This window comes from Syngnathoides biaculeatus, chromosome 1 (assembly GCF_019802595.1).
Source record: "Syngnathoides biaculeatus isolate LvHL_M chromosome 1, ASM1980259v1, whole genome shotgun sequence".
Classification (NCBI taxonomy): Eukaryota; Metazoa; Chordata; class Actinopteri; order Syngnathiformes; family Syngnathidae; genus Syngnathoides; species Syngnathoides biaculeatus.
The window spans coordinates 1,227,628-1,240,792 of NC_084640.1; the positions used below are offsets into that span (position 1 = coordinate 1,227,628).

Genomic DNA, 13,165 nt, shown 5'->3' on the forward strand with positions numbered 1-13,165 from the left:
GGAACTGTACACTGTTTTGTTTGTGACAAAAATGGTACAGATGTTTGTTTTTTTTTTTTAAACCTTGTAAAACCTTTGACATTTAAAAAAAAAAAAAGCCTAATGCATGGACAGTGTGAAACTTTACTGCTCGGTGGCAATGAGGCTGCATTGTGACCATCTGGTGCAGAGATGCTTCTTCACACATGCACAAAAAGATTCTCAGTTGGTCAAACAAAAATTGAACTTTGAATCATCCGTGGGTGTTCTTCAGCGCAGCTTCCATGACTTCTTTCCTTGAACACTGTATGCTAAGGAGGATTCCAGTGTTCTCTCCCCTTCAGCCCACACAGACGTTCCTCTACGGTTCGACACCTGAGTGTGTGCAGTTTCCACGTGTTACATGATCTAAAGAAAATCGTGGGTGGAAGGAAGTGGCAGCACATTGGTTCTTTAACACACACAAAAGACACACCGAATGAATACACTGGGTTCATGCCGAGAAGACAAAATGTCAGGGTTGGTTTGAGGAGACAAATGGAGGTGCTGGCGTCGGTGCACAGCCTGCTGCGGTATTGGGCAGCGGCCGAGGACTGCCGTGCTTAAATTCGCCTTAAATGTCAATTCACCTGAGGGGAATGGACAGGGGCTGTGAGTGCACCTGACTACCATCCACCTCTGCTTCGATACACCGCAACAAATACTGGTTGGAAACCTCAGTGATTACTGTGTAACCTTTGCAGAAAGTGTTTTGGCTTTTATTTGTCCAAGTTGTGTCGTTTTACTTTTGTTTGAAACCAACATGAATTCGACAGTGAACATTAGCCCCGTGATGATAATTAATATCGTTGGCTTTTGAATGGTGTGACTTGTATGGCTTTTTTCATACTGAGGTTACCCCCAAGGAGTCAAATAAACATGGCGAGCACATATTTCTAAAGAGCAAGGCTATCAAGGATTCCATTAAGGTCCCCTTAGGCTTTGTTCTATCTAAAATATGTCATGGGCAAAGTGACATTGATATTTAGTGGCATGAATTAATTGTATTTTACTCTGCATTTGGTGCAGCATATAGCTTTGCCTTCAAGACGAATGATAGACTAGGATTGATCCCTCAACACTTAATTCAAGAGTCACCCTGTTTTGTAGAAATCAATGACAACGGGAATGTTTTGAGTTGTTGTGGTCGGGAGATTCCTCAAATAGTTGGATTGTCAAAATCTTATAAATATACCCGATTTTCAACTAGAGTGCAAAACATTTTCAGCCCATCAAAGAAGTTAATGGTGGAATTTTGAGATTAAACAATCTACATCCACAATAAAATTTTTCCCTCCTGTCATGATCCTTGAGCCTTCCTTCTTCCTTTTTTTTCTCTCCCAGATGCTTTCTTCTTTGCAGCCTCCCTTCCGTCCATTCACCCTTTCATCTCCTCTAATCCTTTTTCTTTTGTGCATTCTTCCATTTTTCTGTCCAATTACACATCCACTTTTCCACACCCTTGATTTATTCTCCCCCACCTTCCCTTCCTTTTCATGTTTTCTGTCATTGTTATCCATTTGTCATCAATATATCCCATATGTAAGTCTGTCAAGAAAAAGAGTCTAATTTGCCTTTTCTCCATCTATTTTGATGCATTCATCCATTATCAGGATATACAGCGGACCCTCACATACTCATGGTTCGGCAGGTACAGATTCTCCCATTTGTTTCATTTTTTTTTTTTAGGTTGGTGGGAAGCACCCCCCCTCCTCCTGCAGTCCAATTAAAATGAGTGTCGATTAGCTACAGATATTTGCCATTTGTGGTCCAACCTGGTCCCTATTGTCCGTGACTAGTGTACACTATAAGATAATGATACTTTGCAAATCAAAACAAAACTCAAAACCATTAAAAAAAGGTTTTGTTTGCCTGCACACATGAAGGTAACTTGAACAATGAAAATTGTGGAACTAAAACCAGTTTACCTACTGTATAGTTACCTCATCACCAGCCTGCCCAGACTCTTTCCCCTTACTTTTGTATCAACCACAGACAGATTTCCTCGGGGCGCAGGGTCCCCTTACTTACTGAATGTCTGAGCGGCTGCCTGGTTAACTTAAAAGAGACTTGCAGACCTCAGGCTTCTGCTAAATGTCCTCATCTTGCTGTAATTGGTAGTCTCGTGGTGCCTGCAGAAAAAAGGTTGTCATTGCCAATACAGTGACTCAAAAAGACGTTTAAGAATATTTACAGCCAGAAGTTAGCACTTCCTGTGAAGGTGGGAAAGTAACTGAGAGTGACAGAACCCTAAAATACCCCTGAGGAGCTTTAAGTGTTTAAGCTGCTCTGTGTAACATTCTAAAATCGATGAAATATGACCATAATTATCCTCATAAACAAGGAGATCCTCACTGCAAATAACCAACTCAGAGACTCTCTACCCTGAACTTTACATTGTCAATGGATCGTTCCTTATCTTCTTATTTCTTCTTATATATCTTCTTAATACTCCTAGGGCTAATAATGATTTCTTTTCCTCACATAATTAAAACACAATAGCCATGATCTATAGCAGTACCACTTTCATATTCCTTGAGGATTATAGGCAATCATAACAGACTGCAAGCAGAAATCTGACAAGATGCTTTAATCCTTTCATCTGTAAAAGGAAGCCAAGCATACAGCCTGTGTAGATGTTTTTCAGATAAGATTAATTCCAAAAAAACAAATTAATTTAGATTGCCATAGAGTATATAAAACTATCTCAAGACATGACACAGACTTTATGGGAAATTGATTAAATAGTAAGGGGAAATAATGTGCCACATTTAGTTTGCAGTCGTTCCCATCTCAGGACAGTCTGATCTGTCCAACTCATGCTATGCTTTCTATCCAGCTCACTCCCAATACACTCTTGTATTTGACCTTTCCCTCCACGGATCTCTTCATGGAGACACCCTCAGTCCCCCAAGGAATTCCATTAGGAAGTGTAGTGTTCTTGAGAAGGCTTCCAAGAGGAAAGGGTGAAAATTAAGGTGGGGATCATCTATGTCATGTTGAATGGTTGCAGGAGCGGCCCACCTGCTGGTTTTAGCACCTCTTAAAGCCACTTTATACTCCCGTATTGCATCACATGACCTACACGTTGCCCCGCACAGCACCTCAGCGTAGCTTGTGCTTAGTCTGATGCGCACATGTCAAAAAAAGTTGCTGCGTGGAGAAATCTGCGTAGCTCTTCCCTTGTGATTGGCCCGTTTTAGTCACAAACTGGAATGACGTACTCACCGTTCCTCCTGGCTCCACATACCACCTACGCTTCTACCCTCTTGATCAATTTTGCAGCATAATTAAATGTGTCATGTGGTCAATTAGGCCCATTTGTTAAAGCAGAAACTGTTCCACAGTTGTTGCTTTGTTCCTTGTTACGGAAAGGAAAGTAAAACGGCTAGCGGAAAAGACCAAATTGTTCTGAGGACACCCCATGCTGTGGCGTCCTCGCCAATAGCAGCGGTAGCGACACCTCTGACCTGGAGAAGAACTACAGCACATATTCAAAACTGAGACCGTGGGTTGGCAAACTACATGTGGGAAGGCCGCAGTGACATCAGTGCCGTCGCCACACGTGTGATTATAAAGAAGCTTTTCGATCAGGTTAGGGAAACTATGGCTTCGGAGCCACATCCGACCCATTCACCATTTTAATCGGGCCCGCCAAAGATTTTCCTGAATCATACCAAAATCATGACTACATTCATTGGACCTTGTCTGTAATGCCAATGGTTCCACCAGGTTTTGCTGTAAAGACAGCGGCAGGTCCAGTGATACATTAAGTTGACTTTGTTCTGTTTCTACTCTGCTTCTTCTCTGAACACTAACTACGACCAGACAAACAGTGTCAACAGTGAATGCAGGGGAGTGATTCTGCCATTTTAAGACTCAAGTGAAGAAATGCATTTATTTCCCAAACATTTGCAAGCATTTTACAAATCACAGCACTTGCTATGTGTATTGTGGAAAGAAAGGGATTGGGAGGTTATTGTTGATTATACAATGCACAGTGAAAGAAATTGACAATTTTCCTGTTGTCAGACTATTTTTATTTTCCATTTTAAAAACAATTTTATGTTATTACTTTTTTTTTAATTTATACATAAGTGCCCAATGCATTGCGGGTCGTCACAGCGTGCACGGTCATAAATTGGTCAAGGAGGTTAAGGATTACCTCACTGAAGGATTTACAATACTTACCTTAAATAATATTTACATTGAAAAGTGATAACATTCAACTTTATTAGAGTCTGGACGGAGAGCTGGTTTAACGCAGCGCACAGCCGACGTCACCTCAGTAAGTTGAATCACCCACAGATTTGCTCGTTAAACAGTTGCATAATCTTGTCACCTTTTCTTGCTCTTCACATCAAAATTATGGTGGGGGAGCAATAGTACATATATGTGTGTGTGTGTGTGTGTGTTGTGTGTGTGTGTGTGTGTGGTGTGTGTGTGTGTGTACGTGTGTGTGTGTGTACGTGTGTATGTGTGTATGTATGTCCCCCAATATCAAACAGCCACTTCAAGTACTTTAACGATTTCGTACATGCATGCATAAATGCACGCACACACACAGTTGCCTTCATGGAGCACAGTCGGAATCCATCCATCTATCTTATCAGTTAAAGCCCAAGTGTCATCCCTATAAACATTCTAAAATATATATTGTAATGAAAAATACATATAACATTATTCACTTCAATGTCTATACAAAAAAATAAATGTGAGCGGAGAGCGTGTCATTCCACGCTATCCAAGTGGTCGCCATATTTGCTGCATCCTCCATCCGTGACGTCACCCGGACATTCGCCAATGAAGACATGCGGTGCACCCTAACTTTGGGAGACAAACGCGGCCCTTCTGACACGGAAGCTCTTTTTGAAAAGGAGAACACCACACAACCGAGTGAAGTTACCGCGGAAATATTACACTATTGTTTCGAGCCCTCGGGGCAATATTGCACTATTGTTTCGAGCCATATTCAGATGATATGTGATCACGGCCAAACCGCATCCCCGTCCCATCCCCGTCCGATCCACTTCCGCGGCTGAGATGAGCCATCGCCGATGAGCCGGCCGGTGTGCCTTATGACAGAGCCGAGCTGTCCTGCTTTAGGGGGGTGATCACAGACGCCGCAGTACTGAGCAACACAGTAGAGCCGGGGCGCTTTATGCGCGCACGCGGCTGAGTGAGGCGTTCTCGGCTGGGTTCTTCAGAGCTGCCCCCGTCCCCAAACCCCGACGCGCAGCCTTCGCAGAAGCAGTGACCGCCAAACGCAGCGCCTCAGCCGGTGTGGCTGATTTTCGGCGCCGTGGTGGCATATAATGGAGCCGAGCCTTGCTGCTTTTAGGGGGATGTTCAAAGCCGCCACATTACTTGTTGAACACCGTCAAGCCGGGGCGCATTACTGCCTACCTATTATTTGGAACCCACAAAGCTCTTGTCCTCTGCACCCGTGCAATCCAATTTTCACAACGAACTGGGTCTCTTGCAAATTTATGAAGGCTAAATCCATTCTCCCAGGTGTTCAAGCAATGTCCAGGATTACAATGAGCCAGCATTTTGGCTAACACGAAGGAACAACGAGCTACCTTCCCGAAGGTAAAACTAAACGAGTCCACTTGGGGGCGCCGCTGTCCTTTACATCACTTCATGCTTCTTCTCGAAAACAAATCCTTCGAGAGGATTTTCATGGCGGGAGTTACAAAAAGTTGTATACGTCAAAATCATGTTTTGTGGTGAAAAAACGCTTGGGCCCATATTGGCTGATGTTTTTTCATTAATCACATACTAAAAATTGTCAATTTCATGACAGGAGCCCTTTAAGAGTCTTTAGAGAAGTGGACTGGGAATAGTATACTGTTCTCTGTTGTCATGGCAATTCTGCACTAAGTTGTCTTTAAAACTAATACAGTATCTAAGTTATTGGTTCATGTTGATGTACCTGTAGCTTGTGTGGTGTACATTCCCAAGTAATGGGTGCAGTTAAGCTGTTTTTTGTAGTGGATAAGTGACATTCCTGCGACTTGGTATTTGCTATTCTGAGAAGTGATTAACATCACTGGCAAAATTAAAGTGATCAACAAACAACACTGCTTCCACTAAAAGTAAATTGAGGTATTAACACTACAACGCCTTTTTTGTTGTTGTTGTTTATTTTTCGTATGGAAGCATCTGCTTGTCACCAGGCCCACCTATCAAATTTTAAAAGTCAATGTGGCCCCTGAGCCAAAAGGTTTGCCCACCCTTTCTTTAGAGCTTTGGTCAAGTGTAGACTATAAGGGAGAAGGAAAACGAGTAAAATAGGAAGGGTTGTTTGTCGAGGACAAATGACAATACAGGACAACTCACTATCCAATGATAAAGATTTCTTGTTTTAACTGTTAGGATTTTTCTCCCCATGGAGCACAAGACCTCCATTAACATCAAAATAATGCCATGATTCCTCACCATGTTTTGAGTTTTTACTTTTTTGGGGACAAATCCATCCATCCATTTTCTGATCCGCTTATCCTCACGAGGGTCACGGTAGTGCTAGAGTCAATCCCAGCTGTCATAGGCCTAGGGGCATAGTTCACCCTGGTGGTTGCCATCCAATCGCAGGGCACATGGAGACAGACACCAGTTGCACTCACAACCACTCCTAGAGGCAATTTAGAGTGTCCAATTCATGCACGTTTTTGCGATGTGGAAAGAAACTGGAGTGCCCGGAGAAAACCCACGCAGGCACGGGGAGAACATGCAGACGCCACACAGTCGGGGCCGGGATTAAACCCCGGTCCTCAGAACTGTGATGCTAACGCTCTACAGCTGCCCCGTGCTGTGCTTTTTTTGGGGGCAAATCCTGTTAAACAAATACACAGTATGTCCTTGTGTTTCCTATGTCAAAGTGGCTGCTGTTAAAAGGATACTAAAACAACAAAATTAGCAATGCTCTAAGATTTTTTTTCCCCCAATGAAATAAGAGTGTATGTGTTAAAAATGGAAAATTATATTTTTACCCTTTGACAACAGGGAGTATTGGTTGCATTATGTTCCTGGTCCTTCTGATGAAGAAGTTGCACTGGCATTGAACTTGCACACTCATCAATCTTTCTTTTTGTGTCTCTTTTTCTCCCCACCATCCATCTTCCTTGTTCCGCCGGTGCCGCCCGTCATCATCTCCGATCAACACTAACTAGGTAAGAATAGCTTTCTATTTACCATTCCTGTGGCAAGTCTGTTTTCATGGTTATCTTGCAAGAGCAATGCCAAGATACAGTATGTTGATTTGTGTCTTTTTATGCGGAAAACTTCCAATTCATGAAAAAATCCAGGCATTTTCTAGAGCTGGAATTTTAATCTGTGTTGATTTTACTCAAATGGCAGGCTACACCCTGGACTGGTAGCTGGTCAATGACAACGCACATATAGAGAGAGGCAGAGTACACAAAACCGACACTTCATAAATTGTCATGAATGAACACATTTGATTGTGTTTGGAAGAGAGAGTTGATATTTTCACACTCATGAGATAATATTTTTTGTTACTTAACGACGATTATTCAGGCGTGTGTAGGCATTGGATATTGACCAAGATGTACAATTCAATGTTGCTCCAAATTAGGGTTGATTATTTCGCTGTGCAAGAGGTGTGTTTTCCACCTTCCTAATAGTTTGTCAAGTGACTTTGTGATGTGCAAATGTATGCATGGCTGACATGGTTGTGAGAACTGGCACACTGGCAACATGTACATGCACCGCATGGCAATGATGCAAATAAATAAAAGGAGGGATTTGAAAGGAGGCACACGAATAAGTATTTTCTTCCTCTGCCAAAATGTTAGATTATCTGCTCTCCCACTAAGAAGAAAGAACGGAAGCAGAGTCTAAAGGATAACTGTGATAAATAGCCTTCACCACTTCTATTCTTTCATCCCAGCTTTTGACATGCAGCTCAATAAAACATCAAAAAATGTGTCTTTGTTTCATCGTCATTATAAGTGAAATTTTGGTTCATGCTCCGCTCAGCACCATTTTAAAAGTCTGTCATTTCTTGTGGTGTTGATTGGTTTGAGCTGCTGCGTTTTTAATAGCACAAAGTGATGTTAAAAGTATCTTTGGGGTCTTTGTTGTGCAGTGCATTTGTCCGCTTTTGAAAACATGGCAACCTGCAGTGCTGCCCCAGAATTCCCAAATCCGAGTGTTCGCCAAAGGCTTGCAGCCAGCCAATTCTGGTGTTTGTATTGTTTTTCTGTGCACAATTAATAAATAACTTGTAAAAAAAAATACAAAATCATACAATACAATACAATCATACAGAAAACAACATTTATGAGCATTTGCATACAAGCCCATGCAATTGTACTGATCCAGTTTCATTGCATGTTAGATGGTAAATTTACGGCTACTTGTTTGGGGCAAAATAAAGCAGACATTTAATTAGCATATAAACAGAATTAAAAATCATTTGAAAATACACCCCTAGTCTTTCATTTTATCCTCACCCTGCCCACCGTATCCTTTCAATATACAACCCACACTCTTTTCTTTAGTGTGGGGTCTTTTGGTTATTTAGAGCAGCCGGAGGGTAGATTGTTTGCTCTGATCTCAGAGGACTATTTTCAGATAAACAAAGCTTTGAAGGCCACTGAACTCTCTCTTATGGAAGTTTTCTGAAAGTGATGTGGCCCCAGCGTCGGCTGTTTTGGCTGCTGCGGGGACGTCGTGACCCTTCAAGTGATGGGGAGGACACGCTTTCTGTGCGGATTAAATGTTCAGCTGGTTCTCAAGGATAAATTAACATTTAAATGTTCCTTTTGAGTGTCTCTCTTCTATTACAGGAATTTGACATACTGTATTCGGTCAGCCAAAGAGGGATCTTTAGCAAACAACAACAATTACACAGTAAATTCATAATTCGCCATCTGCACATCAGCTCTGGTACTTTTCTATGAATTATTCTAATATGACCACTGGAAATATTAGATAAGGTGGATCACATTCAAAGTAGACTTAAACATCACTGTATGTTATCAAAGTTAATGTATTGTGGATTGATTACTTTTACCAGAGACTAAGAGACCAGAGACTTGGATTTTTTTTGTACACTTACATGAGAATTTTAAAATGTGATCTGTGTGACGCATGTCCTCTTTTCTTTGCATCTTTGTCATTCTACATTTAAGACATGTACAATAAAATGTTATGCAAACACCAAAAAATTGAGTACCAACCACCTTCCTGGAACAGATTGTGTTCAATCTTAGTTGAACACAAGTTCCTCCTGATCAGAAAGCTGCCAGAGAAACCTGCTTCTTTTCAGCTGTCTGCTGGTCCCAATTCCTCAACAATCTCAAGGATTATTGTTCAATTTCCAAGGTATATCCCTAGTCCTTTATCTCTTAAGGATATCCGACTCCAAGATGGCTGAGACTGTTGAGGTCAAAAGTTAAATCCATCGGATTTATATTTTTAGTCTGCAATTTTGGAACAATTTTCGTTTGAGCTTTTCGGACTTTTATTTTCCTCTTTTCCATTAAAAGATGAGTTGATTTGGAACTGCACCGTATCTAGTCTGCATATTATCGTCCAATTTTGATTATCTCAATATTTCATCTTCTAATTTTTGTATTTTTGCATTTTGCTGCAATTGAAAAGTACTTTTATTAATAAAGGTGCTTTTAAAAATCAGAAAACTCAAGTTTAAAATGGAATGGCTCCAAACACTTGAAATAGCTTGACTCTTTGCCTCTATCTGGGCTTTCTATTTGCTGTCCTCACCCCACAGTTGGTTTAAGTGGTTTAATGGTGCAGTGTGTTGGTCAGCCGATCCTGTTTGTTACTGCTGGGGTTTGCGGCTTTGCTCCACTTAGTCTGAGTGATGATGTAGAAAGCTCACAGTATGCATCAACTCTGTGTTCATGAAAGTCATTATTTTGTATCAAGCTTCCAGCAGCCTCCCTCTATAGAAGCAGTAGTTGCACACACAATATATTATCTAACATATGTGCACGCTCACACAGTTGAGATTAGCAAAGTTGATGGCCTTCCCTCCAGCAAGGAGACCACTCCAACCGCACAAATGGTGGTCAACATGCTGGCTGATTAGCTTGGATCTAGTCTCGCTAGTTTCATTGATCATGCAACTCATGTTTAGGAGTCGTAGCAGTCCATCAAGAGACTCCCACTCTCCACCTGCCCTACTGACTTATCCTCCTCCTTTTCCTTCCCACTCTTTCAGAGCAGTGAATAATGAACTTTTCTCACATTCTTTATCTCCCCCTTACACTATTATGCCCTCCAACAACCAACCTCCCACCCCACTTTCCCTTGGTGGGCTCCAACATCGTTTGCCACAGTGTCGCAGCAAGCTGTTTGGCAGACCTGACAGGCCTGATGGTTGAATGCAGTGCGGCAAGCATACTGGCAGCATTGTGCTTTTGCTGAGGCCCTACAACTTAGTCACTTGTGTGTATCCGTGTGTGTGTGTTCGCGTGTGTAGGTATGAGTATGTGTGAGTCTTTCTGTGCATATTTGTGGTTTTGGTATTTCTACTATGTGTGTGTGCCCATGCTGCAACATAAAGCCAAGACATTATCTTCTCAAAGAGAAATGATTTGTTATACTGTTTTGATCGTAGTACATTGTACGCTTACTTTTTCAAGCCACACCTATATCAGAAATTTTGAGAGACAGTCGTCATGCAAATTAGCCACTGCTCACCCCATCCTCCTTAACTGGAGTTGTGTGGAGATAAGAGTGGCTTTTGTTACCATGACGACTAGGCGGAGCAAGGGGTGGCTCATGTGTTCAGACCAGAGTCTAAAAAAAAGCAAGTTGTAAACAGAATGCAAACCTGAAAAGCCCCAAAATCCATTAACAGTATTTGTGTTTATTTTCGTCATTTCTTATATTGCCTCCCCAATTGTTGTAATAGCAATGTGATGGCCAAATCTGGTTGAGCAAAGAGCAACCAGCAGGCCTTTATGACACCAATATTGTCTGGCCTCGTCATGCTTGGAAGCCCCGTTGACCAGGTCAATTACAAAGAATAGCCTACCAGGTTGTTTCTGGTTTTGAAAATGAAAGAAACATCAATTTGAGAGTAGAGCAGGGTTCAGCCAGGGACACATTCTGATAATTGGTTGGAAGTGGATCAATACTTGTCTCAAAACACTCCACTTAAAATGCCTGATCTTTGAAGGTACTGTACAGTGGATTAAAGAGGCAGTGAGGATTTTCATTTCTTCTATTTGGCTCACAGAATAATTTGTTGGATTCAATCATCTGTGGTTACAAATCTGTTATGCTGGTACGGTTCCATGATATTTACATGGCTGACACAGTTATGACACATCGCCTGGCAGAAAAAAGCCAGATCAGAGCATATTCATTCCATACTGGACTGCAGCGAGCCAAATTGTTGCACTCATCTGTTGCACTTTGTGAAATGTTGGCTTTTGTCAAAAGCTTTTAAAGTGTTCCAAAATAACCAGTGTGCGCCACATCACTTTTTTTCTATTGTGGAATGTTAACTATACCAGTCTGTGTAACACAACCTTATGTGGTGCTCTACCATTATGGTTGTATTCTGTTCTGATTTTTGTCTCTGTTGTGGAAAGTTGAAGGGTCAAAGACAAGCTGGCTGATATTGAGGCACTAGGCAGAAACACATCTGTCACTGGCCAGGGAGGCCCTTGCTCTTTTTCCATTTTCCCCTCTCATGCTCTGCCTTTCATTGCAAATCCCTAATCTTTGAAGACTGTCCAACTAGAGCTGCCTGTCAAAAGCCACTGTACAAAAACGTGCTCTGTTTAATGGGTTAACTGCTTTAGTGTGCCAGAGTTGGACTTGTTTTGGAACGTGAGTACTGTATGTGTAAAATGTATATTAAACACTGTGAGTCAGTTGGTTCATGGACTGCCCTTTTAGAGACAATGTACACTAATGAAGCTCATAGGGCTAATTATTGACTACAGTCTCTGCGGTTACCACGGCAACTTTTTGTACCTTTTTCAAACATACAAAACCAGTATAATTGAGGTTACCACCCAAAGAGCTGTAGCATTCAATTAGCATTAAACATTTTTTAAACACATACACGCACACAGGATCCCCACTTCTCAGATGATTGCATCCCCATTTTTCATGCCGAGAGATTTATGGTTAGCAAAATGTGGGAGACAGGCTATTACTATGTCCCTTTTGAACTCATCAGTCAGGCAAAGTGATTCGAGGTGGTCGCGGAGACAGCGGCAGGCCTTTTTACCGCCACACACTCCCTCCTACATGTACACTGCTCTCGCTTAAGTTAACCTTGCTTCGATGGCTTCTTGGTACCCCACTCGGTGTATCTATTTATTTATTTATTTATTTTTATCAGGATTTAGGCTGCAGCACCATGCCTGACACGCTACTTCGTTTTCTTATTTGGCTGGAGGCCGGTTGTGAAGCCTCGCATCCCCTGGAGAAAATCACTTGTTTACTCCAAAAATCACATTCAATTTAGACAATTGGAACGTGCAATTTGGCAAATGTTTAGAGATCTGTTCAGAAAGCTCTACAGAGAGGCCTTTTGACATTCTAGATAGTAATACTTCATGCTTTGGAATATATACTGTATCCCCAAGGCATATTTTTCAATATGATCCCATAACGTATTCTTGAGCTTTTTAGGTTGCAAATGTATCTTCCATCCATTTTCCGAGCCCATTATCCTCACAAGGGTCATGGGAGTTTTGGAGCCTATCCCAGCTAACTTCAGGTGAAAGCCGCACTACTCCCTGAACTCGTTGCCAGTCAGTCGCAGGGCACATATCGACACCATCACTAACTGGGAAACCACCAGTCATCTTGAATTCCCAATATATTATCTAGTTGGCCAACAAATGTACATTTGGCATTATAATTGTGGTTACTCTCCTGTTCTAACTTTCCACCCATCAATTTTCTCAGCCGCTTATCCTCACGAGGGTCACGGGAGTGCTGGAGCCAATCTCAGCTGTCACCCTGAACTGTTTGCCAGCCAATGGCAGATTCTAATTTTCAATAAATTTAATAAATCCACTAAATTTAATCCCATGAATTTCAGTATGACATGCAGGACAGTTTACTCATCAAATTCAGTTTTTACACCTGAAATTAATTTGACCCAGACCTTGACCAACATTCGTTT

At 41.7% G+C, this 13,165-nt stretch overlaps 1 protein-coding gene across 1 annotated transcript in view; it reads left to right on the forward strand.

The window, feature by feature from the left end:
* ext1b (exostosin glycosyltransferase 1b) overlaps positions 1-13,165 on the forward strand; it is a 120,936-nt gene that overhangs the window by 42,725 nt on the left and 65,046 nt on the right. The window lies entirely within an intron of this gene.